Source organism: Sciurus carolinensis, chromosome 3 (genome assembly GCF_902686445.1).
Source record: "Sciurus carolinensis chromosome 3, mSciCar1.2, whole genome shotgun sequence".
In the NCBI taxonomy this organism is placed as follows: domain Eukaryota; kingdom Metazoa; phylum Chordata; class Mammalia; order Rodentia; family Sciuridae; genus Sciurus; species Sciurus carolinensis.
The window spans coordinates 25,530,646-25,548,399 of record NC_062215.1 but is presented as its reverse complement, the minus strand read 5'-3'; the positions used below and the strand labels follow the sequence as shown (position 1 = coordinate 25,548,399).

General features: G+C 37.9%; 1 protein-coding gene across 3 annotated transcripts in view; it reads left to right on the top strand.

The window, feature by feature from the left end:
- The first annotated feature begins 4,513 nt into the window (after positions 1-4,513).
- Positions 4,514-17,754, top strand: part of Spop (speckle type BTB/POZ protein) — a 67,663-nt gene continuing 54,422 nt past the window's right edge. For 2 of the 3 annotated variants that reach the window (XM_047544890.1, XM_047544888.1), the window contains exon 1: positions 4,514-4,763. The gene's annotated coding sequence lies outside the window, so the exon portion shown is untranslated. The remainder of the gene's footprint in view (positions 4,764-17,754) is intronic. The other variant, XM_047544887.1, reaches the window with a different exon arrangement.

The following is a 17,754-nucleotide window of genomic DNA, read 5'->3' as shown; positions in this document are numbered from 1 at the left end:
GGAGAATTAATCCCATTCAAAAAAGAACCAAAAAAACCTAATGAAAACAATGCACAACAGTGTATACGATCCATTCTTGGTAAGATATTCTTTGTTGAAAACAAATATTAACCTTCTAAAACTTACTTTGAAGTACGACTTCAGATAATTTTTAGACCTGCTTTAAAGATGAATGAGATAGCGATGGAGTTGTGTTGCCAATCCAAGACAAAAATCAAAAACTAGGATTTAAACTTGCTCTTTCCTCTGCTCTCTTGCTGCTGCTTCTTTGCCTGCAGCTCCCTCCTTCAGCTATCATGTTTCCCAGCCTTTTCCCCAGGTTAAAAACTCAGAACATCAATGTCTATAAGCACATTGATCAAATCTTTGGGTAAGTACATTCCAAACCTTTTGTTTTATTAAAGAGAAAAATAAAATGACAGAATGCTTTTTATATGCCAGGTTATTTTGAATATGTCATTCAATGCTGTTTACTGCCTTATGATGAATGGCCCAGTTCACTGACTAGATAGGGGGACTGGTGGTCCAACATCTGACTTACTTCCTGTTTGGGACAAATTCCCTGCTGTAGATATAGCATCAAAGAGAAGAAAGGCTGAACATCACACTGTGGACACCACTATGGATACCAAAGAAATGAGACCTTTCCTCCTTGATCTCGTGGTGGCCAGAGTCTAGGATTAGCCAACAGAGTGCTGCTACATATGAGGCACAAAGATGAAGGGAAGATTAGACATCCTACGTAGCAGTGGTGATGTATCTGATGGTGGCACTTTGTGGCAGTGCCCAACAGTTGGACCTCCTCACCCAATTGTCCAGCTAAGAGGTTGTTTTTCTTCCTCTATAAGTCATTTGTTCCCAGCTGAATTTCCAAGTCTGCCCCTTCAACTCCTGTCAATTTTGGGAGTCGACAGTACAGTGTTTCTTTGGTAAGTTCCAGTTCTAGTTTGATGCAGTTCTCACAACTAGGATCCCTAACTGATGTATGAGGAAACTGGCTCTGAGCTTGAAGAGCTTGCTTGTTCAGGAATCACAGCAAGAGACAGTGTTCTGGCTGAGATATCTTCTGTTTTCCTTGACTCCAGCTTCCTGGAGAATTCTAAAGAAAGACACAGAGACAAGGAGTTAGCATGGTGTACAGTGGGAATTGAATTCCAGTAAGTTTACGAACATTTACCCCTGAAGTCCACATACAATGACACACCCATACATTAGTGGGTCTCCTCTATGCCGAGGACGATGCTATATTCAAATATTATTTCAGTTCATCCTCACACCCAGATGATAAGGTGGGAATTATTTTTTCCATTGTTCCTGTGGAAAAACTAAATCTTGGAGAGGTTTGTCCAAATTTATGTTATAGTGTTAGTGCTGGGTTCGAACTTGACTCTCCAGAGAAGAAAACAGTTCATTAATTAATCCACAGCTTCACTGTGAAATTTAATCAATCAATAAGAACTTCACTGCCAATTTTCTATTAACCCCATTGTGGCTCCAGCACAACTTCTATCAATGTGTTCTTGTTGTTTCTTTGTGGGTGGTCTAATATCTGTGTCCCTGGGTGTCATCTGACGCTTTTCCTTTAGGCTAGGTATCTGGACTATACCCCTATTGAGGTCTTCCTTCCTGTATATCCATCTCCAAAGTCCACATAGCAGCCATTGGAGCAGGCATCAGTTGAAAGTTGACCACTGACTGGCCAAGAAAGAGCAGTGCAGAGAAGAAAGACTTATCTTCCTTAAGAACTTACAACCAAAATCAGAGTTTTTACTTCTATGCAGTTCTGCTTGCCTCTTCCTCCCCTATAGCTTCCAGAAAAACCATGCCTTTGCTTACTGGACTGTAAAATGGAGCAGAAGATCCTTGTTGGCAGAATAAATAAATACCAGATATTTCAGGGTCTTTGGGGACAGATCCCTTGCCCAGACCTGGCTCACAACAGTCCAATGAACACTTTGTTGTTTGTGTTTTGGATTAAGAAAATGAGTTCTGCATGTTTCCTACCATCACAAGGAGCAGTGAATTGAATTGGTGCCATTGTAAAGCTTGATTGTTGTTGCATAGATAAAAGCCTCATTAAGTCCCTCATGAGGAGAGAAGAATTTTATTTTGAGGAAAGAGGAGCAAGGAGGCCTTCTTGCTTATTGTGGTTACAACAACAAAACATTAAATGGAGGAAATAATTAAATAACTGCACTTTTTTACCCTCGTCAAGAGGCTGGGTGAGTTTTTAATTAGTGCTGCATTTTCAATAAATCCGTATCTGTACGTGGTGCCGATTCTTTCCTGGATAAGGAAAAGATAATAATGAGAATCCTATTTTTTTCAGCCCACACTAAAGGGATGCCTGGTATATTTAATCATGCTGTAGAAATCCTGGCAGCTTTCTCTGAGCCCGGCCTCTGCTCTAATTACATTTCTAGATTTTAGTAAATTGAAAGGGAAAATGTAGGAACAAAATAATTAAAACCGAAGAGGAAGTGCATATTAAAAAGGAGAAGCTGTTTAAAATTCTTCCACATAGTGCTTCCAAGGACATCTACAATCGTTTAATCAGTTCCACACCAAATCAAAGTCCTTTGTACAGAGGCTGGTAGGATCATATCTCAGGTGGGCGGTCCGGTCCCCACAGTGGAATGGGAGCCTCATGGCATGGAACTACAGATGGGGATAGGAACTCTTCCAGATGGGGATAGGAGCTATAGATGGGACTAGTGTCCTTCCAGATCCCTGAGGATTCAGGCCCAGCCTGGACAAGTTGCTGGCATGGACTCACTTGTCCTGAAGAGCCCCTCCCAGATCCTGGGGAGTCTGACTAGGCTGTAGGGATTAGTTTCAATTGTGAGAAAGCTAAAGCAGGTTGTCAGTGCTTTCAGCTTACCTCTTTCTGCATCTCTTCCCCCTCTTCATGCTCCTTTCTCCAAGAACTACCCATTTCTTTCTTTCCTGCCTTCCTGTGATCTCTGGTTGAGAGTACAGGTTACTGAACAGCCTCAGTGACATGAGAGGCCAGTTATAACTGGTTATTACTGGGTTACCCCTGGGGCATTCTGAATTTTCACAGGAACCAAAAACTTTGCTGACTTTAGCTAGAGGAATGAATGAATGTTTGTTGATAATGATAAGTAAAATCTGAAAAAAAACAAAACAAAACAAAAAAAACGAAGTGCAATCTAATTGGAAAGTTTCAAGTGTCAGCCTAATAGGTGGCAAAAGTTCTCTTTGTTTTGAAGTGCAGTAGGCACACTAACCACATCATTGTAGAATTTAAGATCTCCATCTTTTGGATCATTTTGGGTGAAATATGGTTTGTGTAAGTTCTAGGAGTTTGGAGTGTTTTGTCCATGAGTCCTAGGAAATTTTAAGATGTGGGATTATAGGGTCTGCTTCTGCAGCTGAAAGTAGAAGACAACCTGGCACTGTTAGAGGTTTCTTTCCAAACCCCTGTGACTTTGCTCCTGGGCTGCCAGCTTTCCCTGCTGAACTGGCTCACCAGCCACCTGGTGCCAGGGTGCATGTGGCAGGAGACAGCAAGCACTGTCTCCTGAGACCGTCCCACAGGCCTGGGAGGCAGCAGGGCTCTCAGAAGCTGTTCCCAAGACAGGGCTCACACTGTCACCCAATGACCCACAGGTTCATTGGGTTGTTCTTTTGCATCCAATGCCCTAGGCATGTTGTAATACTGTCTCAGTACAGAAGAGGCAATGCAGGATTATTTGGTTTGATTCAGTAAGAATAATTTTTTAAAGTTTAAGCTAAGGGAAAGAATCATAGCAATAAAATATATCCCATCACTGACATTATTACTCCCACACAGAGATGATTTTTTTTCTCCTTGCAGGGCCAAGATGCTCAGAGACTTTTTCTTTTACTCAACTCAGGAATCAGATGGTCCTTGGGAACCAAGATGTGAGGCAAACTGGGGATCCAGGTGTTCAAGACAAGTTGTCAAGTGAATCAACTCCCTTTCAGTTAGGCCACCAAAGAACCCTGCCTTTCCCAGAAAGAATGGTCCTTCTTGTTTTTGTTTCCAAATGCTAACTTTTAAAAGATATTTTTAAAAGTCTCTATCATTGCCATAAAGTCCAAAAAATATTTTACAGACTAGGTTGGTTTAAAAAAAAAAGGGTGAATACATATAAAAGTCTTGGTAATCCATAAACTGCTCTCAAACATAGGTTCCCCTTGTGAAATGCCTTTAGTATTATGCCACCCACATCGATCCTCGACTTCGTGCTCCTGCATTAGGTCCTCGCACCTTCGCGCGGCCTTCTGCACCTTACACGCGACCCCCTCCAAGTTCCCGCCTCTTTCTACTCAGGCCCCACCTTCCCATCAAATTCCCGGGCCCTGGCGAGGCCCCAGGACGCATGCGCACCAGGGAAGGTAGGCGGAGTCTTGAAGAAGAGAGAGGAGGGGCAGGAGAGCCCAGGGACGGGAGGGAGGAGAGGGAAAGGAGGAAGAGGAGGGGAGGGGAACAGAGGGGAGGAGGCCGCGCGGGGTGGGGCCCGGCGGGTACGCGCTCGCTGCGTCGACGTGCTGACGCCAGGACGCTCCGGCCGGTGTGTGTCGGTGTGTGTGTGTGTGTGTGTGTGAGTGTGGTGTGTGTGGTGTGTGTGTGTGTGGTGTGTGTGTGTGTGTGAGTGTGCGCGCTCGGAGTGTGTGTATTTGTGTATCGGCGGTCCCGCAGGTCCCGGATGTTGCGGACAGTATGAGGCGAGCGCAGGGGGACGGGGACCAGCAGCTGTCGCCGCCGCTCTCAGGTGAGTGGGGGGAGGAGTGTCGAGGGAGGGGGTTATGCTGTCGGGGTTGGGGGGCGCCTCCCTTAAGACGTGACTGACCCCATTAACCCCCCACACACATATTCTCTGCCCCATTTCCTACTCCCGGGTTACTTGGCCTATGAATACCAGAACCTAGTCAACCGTCTCTTCTTCCTATCCCAAGCATTCAGAAGACACAAACGCGCCCCCTGCCTTCAGCCCCCCCATCATTTCCCAGCCCCATCCCCCTTGCCAAATAGTGAGCTGTCGCCTGCGGCGAGAAGCGTGATTGCGCATGCGCGAGTGTGAACGAGCTCGGGGTGCCTGTTCGCTGCCCTTGGGGCGCATGCGCATCGCTGTGTTGCAGGGACCTGCGGGATAAAGAGCCCCTTCACCACGCGCTCGCCTTCTTCCCAGTCAGTGGGCTAGATTTGCTGCCCAATAGTGAGCCTGTAGCTACTATCTGAGAGGGAGAATTTAAATTATGTGAGAGACTTGAGGACAAAGCACTATTCGCATCTGATGTTGCCCTAGAGACTCCCAGGCTACCAACGCCGCCCAGAGCCAATATGTCCCATGCTGACCCTTACTTTCGAAACTGCCACTGTAACTTCTGGTTCTAGGATTATGTTTCCTCTACTCATGGTGTACCTTTAGTATAAACTTTCCCTAAATTTAGGAGTAGTTGCCTCAACCCATTTATTCTGGTGGGGGATTTTGATACCCTTGCTAAAAGACTAAAGGGGGAATTCCTTTTAGTAAAATTCTTATTATCTTAACAGAAGTAGGTAAGGAAGGGCTAAAGAGCACACACAAAAGCTTAGGTCGCAAAATATAAATCAAGACTTAAGGTATCTCAGTTACCAGACCTCCTACTTTGTGTGACCTATTAGCCTCTTTTTTTGTCAAAGATCTTCCTTAGAGCTTTTACTTTAGCTGTACATTATTGATACCCTGTGACCATCACATGAAAACAAAGGCAGTCTGAAACACTTCATGGACAATAACTTGTCCAGTGAAGGTTTTAATCTTAAATAATGAGAAAGATGTTTTCTTTCACATTGGAAAATAACAGAAACAATTTAAAATAAGGAACTTTAAGGTGCAATAATATTCCAGTGAACTAGGACCTGGGTTTCAGTTGGATGGTTATACTTGGTCCTTCCGTTGGATGGTTATAGTTTGCTCTGTGTTACCACTCTCTTGGATAGTTGGCTGCCTCTTAACTTCTGCCATCAGAAATAAAAGATAAACTCTTTCTTAGCAAAAGGCTTTGCTGAATAATGTTGAAATGAATAAATTGTGGGGGGAGCAAAAGGGGAAGGAAGGGACATTTTCTGGTTTTCAGTTATCCTGCCAATCTTGTTTCCAAACTGGATAAATGGAAATGGAAAGTAAGCCTTACTTTCTAGTCTTTTCCTTTGGTATTCTTTTCTCAAAGTTTTTTTTTTTGTTCATTTGTTTTTTCCTGCCATTCTTAACTCTAGGATCTCATATTTTGGGCACTTAAAATATGCGTGTGTGTGTGTGTGTAATGTATGTATTTTTTTCACTTCCCCATTTAACCCTGGTCTTAGGTGGTTCGGCTGTCCTTTTGTGTCATTTCCTGTTGCCATATTACCATTGAAGCCAAGAGATGACACAGAGAAACTACAGGGATTTGGGCTGCATATATCATCCCTGTGTGCTGGGAAAGAACTAGAGACTCATCTTTTCCCCCTCATACTGAGAAGTACATGTTATTGTGTGACAACCCCACACTTAGGATCTGGTTAGTTAGTATCCATTTGGTACTTTGATGATTTCTCCTTTTGGAGTAATCTTTACAGTGACTAGTTTTGTAGTTTTATTTTATTATTATTTTTTTTTTGTGGTGCTGGGGATTGAACCCAGGGCCTTATACTTGCAAGGCAAGCACTCTACCAACTGAGCTATATCCCCAGCCCCAGTTTTGTAGTTTTAAATACTTAATGTGACCTATGATCCAGACTTGGATCAAGGTTCTGGCAAAATCTAGAAGTGAGATAATAAATGTCTGTCTTCTCAGTAGGCTTCTATCATCTGGGATGCTTTGTTCTTATCTGGAAACATTTCATCTAGTTGAATTCACTGAAGCTTCATTTAAAATTTTGATGGTTCAAAGGCATGAAATGCTTCTGGGATTAAGATAAGTATTATTAATTAATTCATATTGTTGTAGAGTTTAAAAAAATCACTCTTTAAAATAAATGGGTAATACATGTACATACATACGAAACATAATCCAGAAGGTACACAGTGATAGAGTGAAGACCTATTTAGCATCCTCCTTCTGTCCATCTAATGACCCTACCAAAGTCAGCATCTTGTTTATCCTTCCAGAGAGAGACTGTGCAGTTTACAAGTTTACATGTACATATGCCTGTTCTTTGGTTGGTTGGTTTTTGTTTTACAAAATGGTAGATACTCTGTACCCGTTATTCTGAAATTTTCATTTTCACTTAGTTTTGTTTAACATTTCATACAATGTATGCAGTATCTCATTTTTGAAAGATGGCAGGTATTGCCTTTTATAGATGTATCATCTTTCAGCCAATTCTTACTATTGGACATTTGTTCCTAGAGCTACAATTAACTCTTTATATGTACTTGGATATCTGTTGGATTAAATTTCTAGTGCAAGTGATAGATCAATGGGTGTGTGCATTTTCAAAGTTAGATATTGCTAAATTGCTTTCTATAGAGGTTATATGAGTTTATATTTCTGCCAACAGTACAAATCTGCCTGTTTCCTCACCAGTATTGTGTTTTTAATCTTTTGTGCATTCTTTATAATTTTAAAGTTCATTACGCAGCTTGTTAGGCTTCATTACACAAAGGAGTTATGAACAAATACAGTCACTATTTTAAAGCTCATGGGTGGTAGAAGATATTGTTGTGAAAAATAATGCCATGAAAATAAAGTCATAGGTCTGGATAGCACAGCAGATCCTTGACAGTGCTAGGAAGGGATATAAGACTTGTATTCTAATTTCTTATTTTAACTCTTAGGTGCTAGTTTCGTTATGTGAAACTCTTAAGCCTGTAAGTGATGTTTTGTGATCTCCTGTGATATGAGATTGATTATCCAAGTGAATTGCTGTTCTCTTGAAGAACCAGTTAGTTAAGGTGCTTCACTGAGTGCCTACTGTCCCAGAATGTTGATATTTGCACTTTTAAAAGTCTGCTGATTGCAGAATACTTCACTATAAGCCATGAAGAAATAGAAAAGAATGAAAAGATGTCTGTGCTTGGAACTTATAATATCTTACTGGGAAACCAAATTTACTGAATGTATGAAATATAAGAGGACAGTTAGAAAATAGGGTGCAAATAGTATTATATTGGGCTTTGTGCTGAGACGATCTTGCAAGGAAGTGATCAAGGGTAGAGGAGAATATGTTCAGGAGGACTTCCTGGAGGAAGTACATTTTGAGCCCTTTTGCCTTTTTTTTTTTTTTTTTTTAATTGTTTAAATGAAAATGCACCAAAAATTGAAAGAATAGTATAGTTACCACCTTTATACCCATCACTTTGATTCGATTGTTGTTCATATTTCTGCTACACTCGCTTTATCTTTGTATGTATGTATGTGTTTAGATATATAATATGTACAATTTGTACTGCAGACATCATGACACTACCCTTAAATACTTTAGATATAATCTCCTTGAAATACATTGTTCTACTTAATTGTCGTTAACAGTACTTGTTACGGTTCATATAATTAATAATAATGCTATCTGATATTCAGTTCATTTCAGATTTTCCCATTTGCCTTGAACATGACACTTTTTAACTTTATTTTTCTTCAAACATGTCTCTTTAGTCCTAAAAATCCAGAAAAGTTTAGAAACCACACAACATTGTTTGTTTTGTTTTTTAAAGAGACAAGACCATTTATGTTGTAGCATGCATCACTCTGGACCATTTGTTTCCTCACTGTTTAATTTCTTTATCCCTGTGTTACCTATAAACTGGTATTAAGATCTAAAGGCTTGATTAGATTCTCATTAAATAGTTTTGGTAAAAATATTTCTTAGGTGTTGTTCTGTTTCTCATGGCATCATGTTAGGAAAAATATTAAGGTCGTACTGTAATAAGTGATGTTAAGTTTGGTCATTTGTGTTTTAGGTGATAAATAGCAGATCTCTTTTTGGTGAAGACATTTTTTGCTTTGTAATTAGAAAGTAATCTGTAGAGAGGTGCCCCTCTGGCCCCATACTATTACCTTCTTCTGCAACCTTTCACCTAATGAGGATGGTTCTTGCCTGAATCAGTTAATTCACTGGTTGTTACAAAATGGTAATTTTCTAATTGTACTAGACCTTTTTACATTGGTTTTAGATTGGTTTTCAATTCTCAGTGAAGATTTTTCTCATCGCTTAGGAACAAATTATAATTTCTACTAAAAAAAGAAATTCTTATTTCTTTTCAGCGTTTTTCTAAGAAGGGAGATGGTCAGCTTTAATGGTGGTAAATGAATTTTCCTTTTTCCCCTTTTAGTATCATCATGAACTCATGCGTTTTAATTTATTGTGTTCTACCAACAATTACATACAATTTTTGTGATGCACAAGATGTTCCATATTTGGCCTGTGGGAGCCTTTTCAGCTCAGTATGTGAGTGCTTCCTTGCTTTCTGGCATAAGAAGTTCCTGGCTCACTTTGTATTTTTCCTGTCCCAGTTGTGAAACCCTCACTCTACCTTTATATATCTTCCCTTTCAGTAAATTAGGTTGTTCATCTCCCTTATGGAGCTTCTAGAACCAAATTCTCAAAACTGAAGGTGCCTTTATTTAACCCAGTGGACTTTGTGTTTTACTTCTGTGCCACTGGCATTGCTGGATTCTAGATCTTAGAACTTACAGCTTCTTTGTCTTAAATATAAATATTGAATATTCTTTTTTTCTTTTCTTTCTTTCTTTCTTTCTTTTTTTTTTTTTTTTAATCTGTACTGGGAATTGAACCTAGGACCATTCTACCATTGAGCTACATCCCTAGCCTTTTTATTTTTACTTTTTTATTTTAAGACAGAGTCTCACCGAGTTTCTGAGGCTGATCTGGAACTTGTGATCCTCTTGCCTCAGCCTTCCAAGTAGCTGGGGAATTATAGACATGTGCCACCAGGCTCTGCTCTCTTAAATATTCTTTGTAAAGACAGGTAGTATCTCTGAAGACAATGGTGCTTCCCACACCACCTATAAGTTTAGCTAGAAAGGACACGGGGATTTTTTTTCTCTCCTGAGCAACCCTGCTTTTTTCTGAGATGAAAAGTGCACAGAATAAAAGAGACTAAAATTTGTATTTATAAACTTTGTTGGGGATGTCATATTTTCATTGTTGTATAAAAATATCTCTGTGTGTCTATGCACAAGTATGTTTTTCTTCTATTTTCTTCATTTATATGCATTTCTCTACATTTGGAGTATTATATAAGATTGTGCTGTAATAGCATATTCTTTTAATCATCATAAAAAAGGAGTAAGACAAATTGTTCTTAATTAAGGAATAACTTCAGGTAGACCGTGAACCTTGATATCCAGTTGTCTTAACTCAGGGTCCGGAACAGTGCTGAATCTTGTGAATTTCTTTCGTGTACTGTAGACTCAGGAGAAATGTCAGTTCATCTGCAGTGTTTTCTGAAATCCACCATGCTAATGAAGGTTAATACAAATGAAAGATAGAACAGAAGTGCATTCTAAAACTGTTTTCAGGGGCTAGACTAATGCCTGCCATAGTGAAAAAAAAAAGGTCTTATTAGATAGACTTTTTCATGTACAGTGGTATTTTGAGTTTTGTCTTAAACTAACTTCAGGTTACTCAAAGCCAGACAATAACAACCTTCTGATACTTATCAGAAATTCATTTCTCAATTTCTTTTTACCATCTTGTCATATTTACAGGGTTATTTATCTTCAGCCTGGTTTCATAACAATACTGGCTCCATATTAATTCTGGTTGTGTATTCAGGGGAGCACACCAGTTTCTTGTATTTATTTTCAGGCATGGCAAAATTACTCTGAAAAGCCTACTAGTAAGATCTTGTAGCACCCCCACCCCCACCCCCACCCCCGCCCTGTGCTGGGAATTGAACCCAGGGCCTCAGTGTGACCACTGAGTCACATTTCCACCCCCTTTTTTACTTTTGTTTTTGTAAACCTTCCATGTCAAGAAAAATATCCTTAAGTACAGACTCTTTAGGGAATGTGGAGGCCACCATTCATAAAACTATTGTCGTGTTGTAATAGGATTGGCAAGGAGTTGCCTAGGAGCTTTGTATGGCAAAGCTGGTCAGACAGCTTTGGGAGAGTTGGGTACAGACCTTACAGTGGGAATTAAATACTCAAACAGTAATTCTTGCTTGGCTATGAAGACCTTTGCTCTTGGCTACAAAGCTGTTATAAATCTTTCTGCTGTGGTACCATTTACATCAGAGAAGGGCTTGGAGTAGTTTTCTAAAAGCTTCTAATTTCTCCTATCTCCCTATCTATTTATTTATTTGTAAGGGGAAAAATGTGTGGTAATCATTTTTCTCCTTAAATTTATATTTATATAATTCTTTACTTGATATTTAGAAATAGGTAGGCCATGTAGAAGTTTGCTATAACTAGAAATAATTTTTGAAATGTAGAACATCATATGTGCTGCCTTAACCTTTTTTTTTTTGCCTTAACTTTTAAACTATAAAATACTTGAAACAGCTGAGCACCGTGGCACATACCTGTAATTCCAGCAACTCCAGAGCCTGAGGCAGGAGGATCACAAGTTCAAAGCCAGCCTCAGCAACTTAGCAAGACCATGTCTCAAAATAAAAAATAAAAAAGGGTGCAGATGTAGCTCAGTGGTAAAGCACACCTGGGTTCAATTCCTGGTACCAAAAAAAAAAACCTTGAAAAAAATTACTTAGCATATTTAAGTATATAGCAAAATATAATGATATCACTCATACCCATCACCCAGCTGTATAAAATGTTCATAATTTTGTTATATTTGCCCCTAGATTTTTTTACAAGAATTTTTAGCTGTAGATGGACACAATACTTTTATTTACTTATGTGGTGCTGAGGATCGAACCCAGTGCCTCACACATGCCAGCCAAGTTCTCTACCCCAAGCCACAACCCCAGCCTGCACCTAGATACTTTAATAAATAAAAACATTATAGAAACAGTGAAATCTTGGTGTACTCCTCTTCTTTAGAAGTGACACATCCTGAGGCAGGATGTGCTGGGGAGTGGTATTGGCCAAATTATATTGCTCTACTGTGTGCATGTACAGGTATGTAACAACAAATCCAATCATGATGTATACCCATAATACACACACAAAAAAAGTGGAAAAAATAAATTAATTAAAATGCTGTGAAGGAATGGAAAAATATATATTAAATATTAAAAAAGAACACTTCTAAATTTGTTTTTTTATCAAATTCCAGCTTTGCTATAATTCAGTATACATCATATAATCCTGTATATCATTCTTTAATATTTGTGCTTAATACGGTTTTTGAGATTTACTTGATATATATAACTTAAGTTTATTTTAATTGCTGTCTAGTATTTTACTGTATGAATATATTGTTGCCATTTATCCATTTCCTTCTAGTAGACATTTTAAGGTATTTCCAATTTTTTTATTATGCAAATAATAAACTTTTTATTGTGCTAATATAACAATAAAATTTTCATCTTAACCACTTTAAAGTGTGCAATTCTGTAGTTTAAGTACATTCATAATGTTGTGCAACAGTCTGTAGAACTTTTTCATCTTGAAATACTGAAATGCTAAACGATATACACTCCTCTACTTTCTATCTCTAGGAATTTGACCACTCTAGGTGCCACATATAAGTGGAATCATACAGAATTTGTCTTTTTTGTGACTGTTTTCACTTAACATGGTGTTCTCAAAATTCATCTGTTTTGTAGCATGTGTCAGAATTACCTTCCTTTTAAAGTCTGATCAGTATCCCATTTTATGTGTACACCCCATATTGTTTATTCATTCATCAGTTGGTAAACACTTGGTTGTTTCCAGCTTTTGGCTGTTGTAATGCTACTGTGAACATGGGTATATAATATCTCTTCAAGACCCTACTTTCAATTCTTTTGAGTATATACCCAGACTTAAAATTTCTAGAATATATGATAATTCTATTTTTAATTTTAATTTTTTGGTACTAGGGCTTGAACTCAGGCATTTTACCACCAAGCTATATCTCTAGCCCTTTTATTTATTTTTAAATTTTCAGACAGTATCTCACTAAGTTGCTTAGGGCCTAAGTTGCTGAGGCTGACCTTGAACTTTCGCTCCTCCTGCCTTAGCCTAAGTTGCTAATTACAGGCATGTGGCACTGGCTTATTTTTAATTTTTAAAGGAAACTCCGTTCTGTCCTCCACTGTGGTTGTACCATTTTACCTTCCCTTCCTCCAACAGTGCACAGGTTTCACGTTCTGTACATCCTCACTAACATTTTTTGTTTTTTAGTAACCATCCTAATGGGTGTGTTTTAATTTTTTTTTTTTAAATGTGTCTTTTATTAAAGTTGAGTTTTAAATTTTAACATGATTAGGTTTATTATGTTTAATCTTTATTGGAGTATGTTTTTTGTGTCTTAATGAAGGAATATTCCATTCTACTGAGGTAACATTTTCTTCTAAAAAGTTTAAGAATTTTGCTTTTCACATTTTAATTTCTAATCTACCTGGAATTTATTTTGATGTTCAGTGTGAAGTAGGAATCAATTTTTTTTCCCCTTGTGAGGTTAACCCTGAAGTACGCTTCTAATTTCCTTTCTTTTTATTTTCCATAAGGATAACCCAGTGACCCAGCATCATGTACTGAGTAGTCCATCTGCTCGTACTACTTTGTAATGCTTCTTATATGTTTCCATATTTATAAACACTTGGATCTATATTACCTCTATTCTGTACCATTGGTCTGTTTGCTTTATTGTGCTGGATACTACCTTAATTATCAGAGCTTTATAATAATTGTTTTTACCTGGTAGAGCAAGACTTAGTACCTTTTCCTTTTATTGTTTGTCAAACTTCCTGAAACACTTTTGTCAGATTGGAACATTTAAAAAAAATTTTTTATCTATTTATTTATTGATTGATGGACCTTTAATTTATTCATTTTATTTATATGTGGTGCTGAGAATCAAACCCAGTGCCTCATGCACATGAGGCAAGCTCTCTACCACTGAGAGTTACAACCTCAGCCCAGATTGGCACATTTTAATGAAACCATTTGCTATCTAAATATATTCACATAATATATAATGACCTCCAAAAAAAAAATAGGCTTGCTTTATCTAATTAGCAACTGATTACTTGTTCTGAATGAGCCTACAATTTCCACTCAATTTTTAATTTTGTTGGAGTGATTTTCATTTTTATTTAGGGATATGATTCTTCAAATGGAAGATACCAAATAAGACAGTTTTGGTAAAGGTATTGAAGTTTATGATAGAACTTTCTTGATTTTAAGAAAATGGAACCTATTTAGACACCAAATAAGACAGTTTTGGTAAAGGTATTGAAGTTTATGATAAAGCTTTCTTGATTTTAAGAAAATAGAACCTATTTAAACTAGCTCATATAAAAAAAAAAAAAAAAAAAGGAAATAACAGTTGTGGAATACAAGGCAAAGTTGAACAACCAGATTTTCAAAAGAGCTGGAACCGGAACAGTTCCATGGACTTCAGCAATAAGAACTAATGGACTCTTGTGCTCTGCTATACATAAACTTTAGTTTTTAATGAGGCTTAATTCAAATTCTTGAGGGAGATCTAATTTGGTCAGGCTAAGGCTTGATTTCCCCTGACCATATATCTACTCCAGGTTCACCTCCAGTTGTGGATGGGGGAAAGGTAGATTTGGTACAAACAGCAATTTGGGGGGTAGACTCAGAGATAGATTTTCTTAAAGCAGGGATCTCAAACATTGTTGGTTGTAGGATTATTTACACACTTTTAAAAATTAATTGAGTACAGTAAAGTGGGTGTGGTGGCATATACCTATAATCCCGGCAACTTGGGAGGCTAAGGTTTGGGTTGCAAGTTCAAGACCAGCCCCTGTCTAAAAATAAAAAGGATTAGGATTGTAACTCAGTGGTAACATGCCTTTGGATTCAGTCCCCAGTATCCAAAAAAAAAAAAAAAATTGATTACCCTAAAGAGCTTTTGTTTATGTAGATTACATCTGTTGACTTTTACCAAAATAGAAATTGAGATAGAAAACATTTAAAGAATACTTATTATTTAAAAATAACAATAAACCCATCTCATTAATATTTTTTTGAAAAAAAGAGTGAAAAGAGTGATGCTTCTTCATTTTTGTAAATCTCTTAAATATTCAGCTTAATGGAAGATTCCAGATTCTCATATCTGCTTCTCTATCCAATCTGATGTGATAGGTGGTTTTGATTGAGGTATGTGAAGAAAATATGACTTCAGAGGATATGTAAAAAGTTGAAGAAAATATGGTCTCAAAAGAGCTGGGAAAGGGAGACTTTTTTTTTTTTTTACGTTTTCAGACAGTTGTACACATTTCTGATGCCGTACCAAAACTTGACAAGTGTTAGTTTCTTATAAGTTAAGTTACACTGTGGAATCTGAAATTGTATTGATGTTACTGTTACAGTGAAATCCATTAGTCTTGTCTTGTATTTGAATGCATTATTTACTTAATCTTTTCAGAGATGTGGTCTCACTATGTTGCCCAGGCTGGCCCCAAATTTCTGAATTCAAGCAAACCTCCTGCCTCAGCCTCTTAATCTTAAGTAGCTGGGACTACAGGTGCATGGCTGAATGGATCTTTTACCCACACATGATTTTATACTATTAGGCATTGGTTATTTAGGAAATATCAGATCATTGAGTTAAGCAGATCTTCCATATGGTCAAACATTTCATAATGCCATATTTTAAAATCCCCACATTAGTTAATATCACCATCCATTTAATGAGAAAAGTTTGTCAGTATTGGGAAGATGTCAAGCAGCTACAAGTTTTCCAAAATTGTAAATTTTTTCATTAAAGCTCAGGTTTTATCATTGGCAGCAAGTACTGTCAGTTGTTTTCCTTAATGTGGCAGACTCCATTTTCAAGAAAATGTCTGCTAAATATTCTTGTCTGAGTAACCAGTTTGTCCTTTGTTCCAAGAAAAATAGTGTTCCATGAAAAAAGTAGCTGATTGAGCTGACAACCCAGTCATAAGTGCTTTTTGTGCTTGAGTATCCTGTGAAGTGTTTTATTTCATTATATGGAATATTTAAAAGACCTATATTTAGAGGTTCAGATTTGATAAAATAATTTTTATTGCTTCATCAAGAAAGTCATACCTGGGTGCAGTGGCACATGCCTGTAATCCCAATGACTCGGAAGGCTGAGGCAGGAGGATTGCAAGTTCAAAGATGCTTTCAGCAACTTAGTGAGTCCCTGTCTCAAAATAAAAAAATAAAAAGGGCTGGGGCTGCGGCGCAGTGGTTAAGTGCCCCTGGGTTCAATCTCTGGTACTAAAAACAAACAAAACAAAATAAGAAAGAAAGTCTTAATACAGTTGACTCTTTTTTCCCCCCAATCACCATGGTGGTGACTCTAGTGCAGTTTGAACAATCAAAAAGGCAAAAAAATTTTTTTAGTATTACTATAAAAATAGTTTTGACTTCACAGACCTTTTAAAGGGAAGTTCAGGTATCTTTGGAGCGTAATTTGAGAACTTACAGGGGAAGTTCAGGTATCTTTGGAGCATAATTTGAGAACTTACAGCCTTAGAGGAAGTTGTGGTGGGGAAGTCTGTACTTAGGTACAACAAACTTTTTATAATGTAATTTTACTGGCTTGCTAGTGAAATCGCTTAGCTCATTTAACATGTCAAAATGAATGGAATATTTTAAAAGAGCATTAAAAGTTTGAAATGTCTAGTTGAACAAGAAAGGCATCCCTAGGACTTAATGTTTTCAAACACCAGAGTTTTAAGATTTTCAACCAAATATTCACTCGTCTATAATAAACTTAGAATAAACTATTTGAATAAAATATAGTATTTGTGCCATGTAGTAGTGCTTAGAGTTTAACATTTTTTTGTCTGTCTGTCTGTCTATCGTTCTTTCTTTTGAGAACAGGGGCTTATTATATTACCCAGGTTGATCTTGAACTCTGAGCTCACACAATCCTCCTGTCTCAGCCTCCCAACTAGTTGGGATATAGAGGAGCATGCCACCACACCTGACAATTAAATATATTTTTAAAAATTGCATTTGGGAAAAATTTCTCTAAAAATTGTGTTTAGGAAAGTAATACCTTTTCAGAAAACACATAAAAGAAGAGAAGTCCTAGAAGGAAAGGCTGGGAATCCACCATTCCAATTTTATACCTTTTGGTGATGAAAAGGTTCCTAAAGAGGAACAGCCCCCACCTCCTCCCAACAATTTAAATGTTTTGTCACAGATAAGGGAGTAGTGTTGTTAATTGACTTCATTTCAGCAGATATCTTTTGAGTGACTATAGGCAAAAGGCATTAAAGAAGGTTATGTTCTGAAATAGTGGAGCATTAAACCAGCATTATATATTTGGTGTTTAGAAGAAGAAATCACTTAATTGGGAAAGCTGGGGTGAGAAGAAAGTCTTTGTGAAGGTTACATTTGCCCTGGATTTTGAAGGTTGGAATTTTGATTGGCAGAGATGGAAAAGGGAATTCAGGCAGAAGGTATGTCATAAGCAAAAATGTGGAGGTGGGGAATTGCTGTGTTTGTTAGTATAGGGTGTGTACTGGAAATCATGTGGAGTATAATGTGACTGAGGCAAAAGATACATGGGATAATGGGAGATAAGACTGAAAAGTTCATTGGTTCAGAACATGGAAGGTTTTCTACCATTGCTAGGCAGTTGAGTTTAATGTGGTAAATCATGGGAAACATTGGAAAATTTTGAGCCAGGCATGGTGGTGTATGCCTGTAATCCCAGGG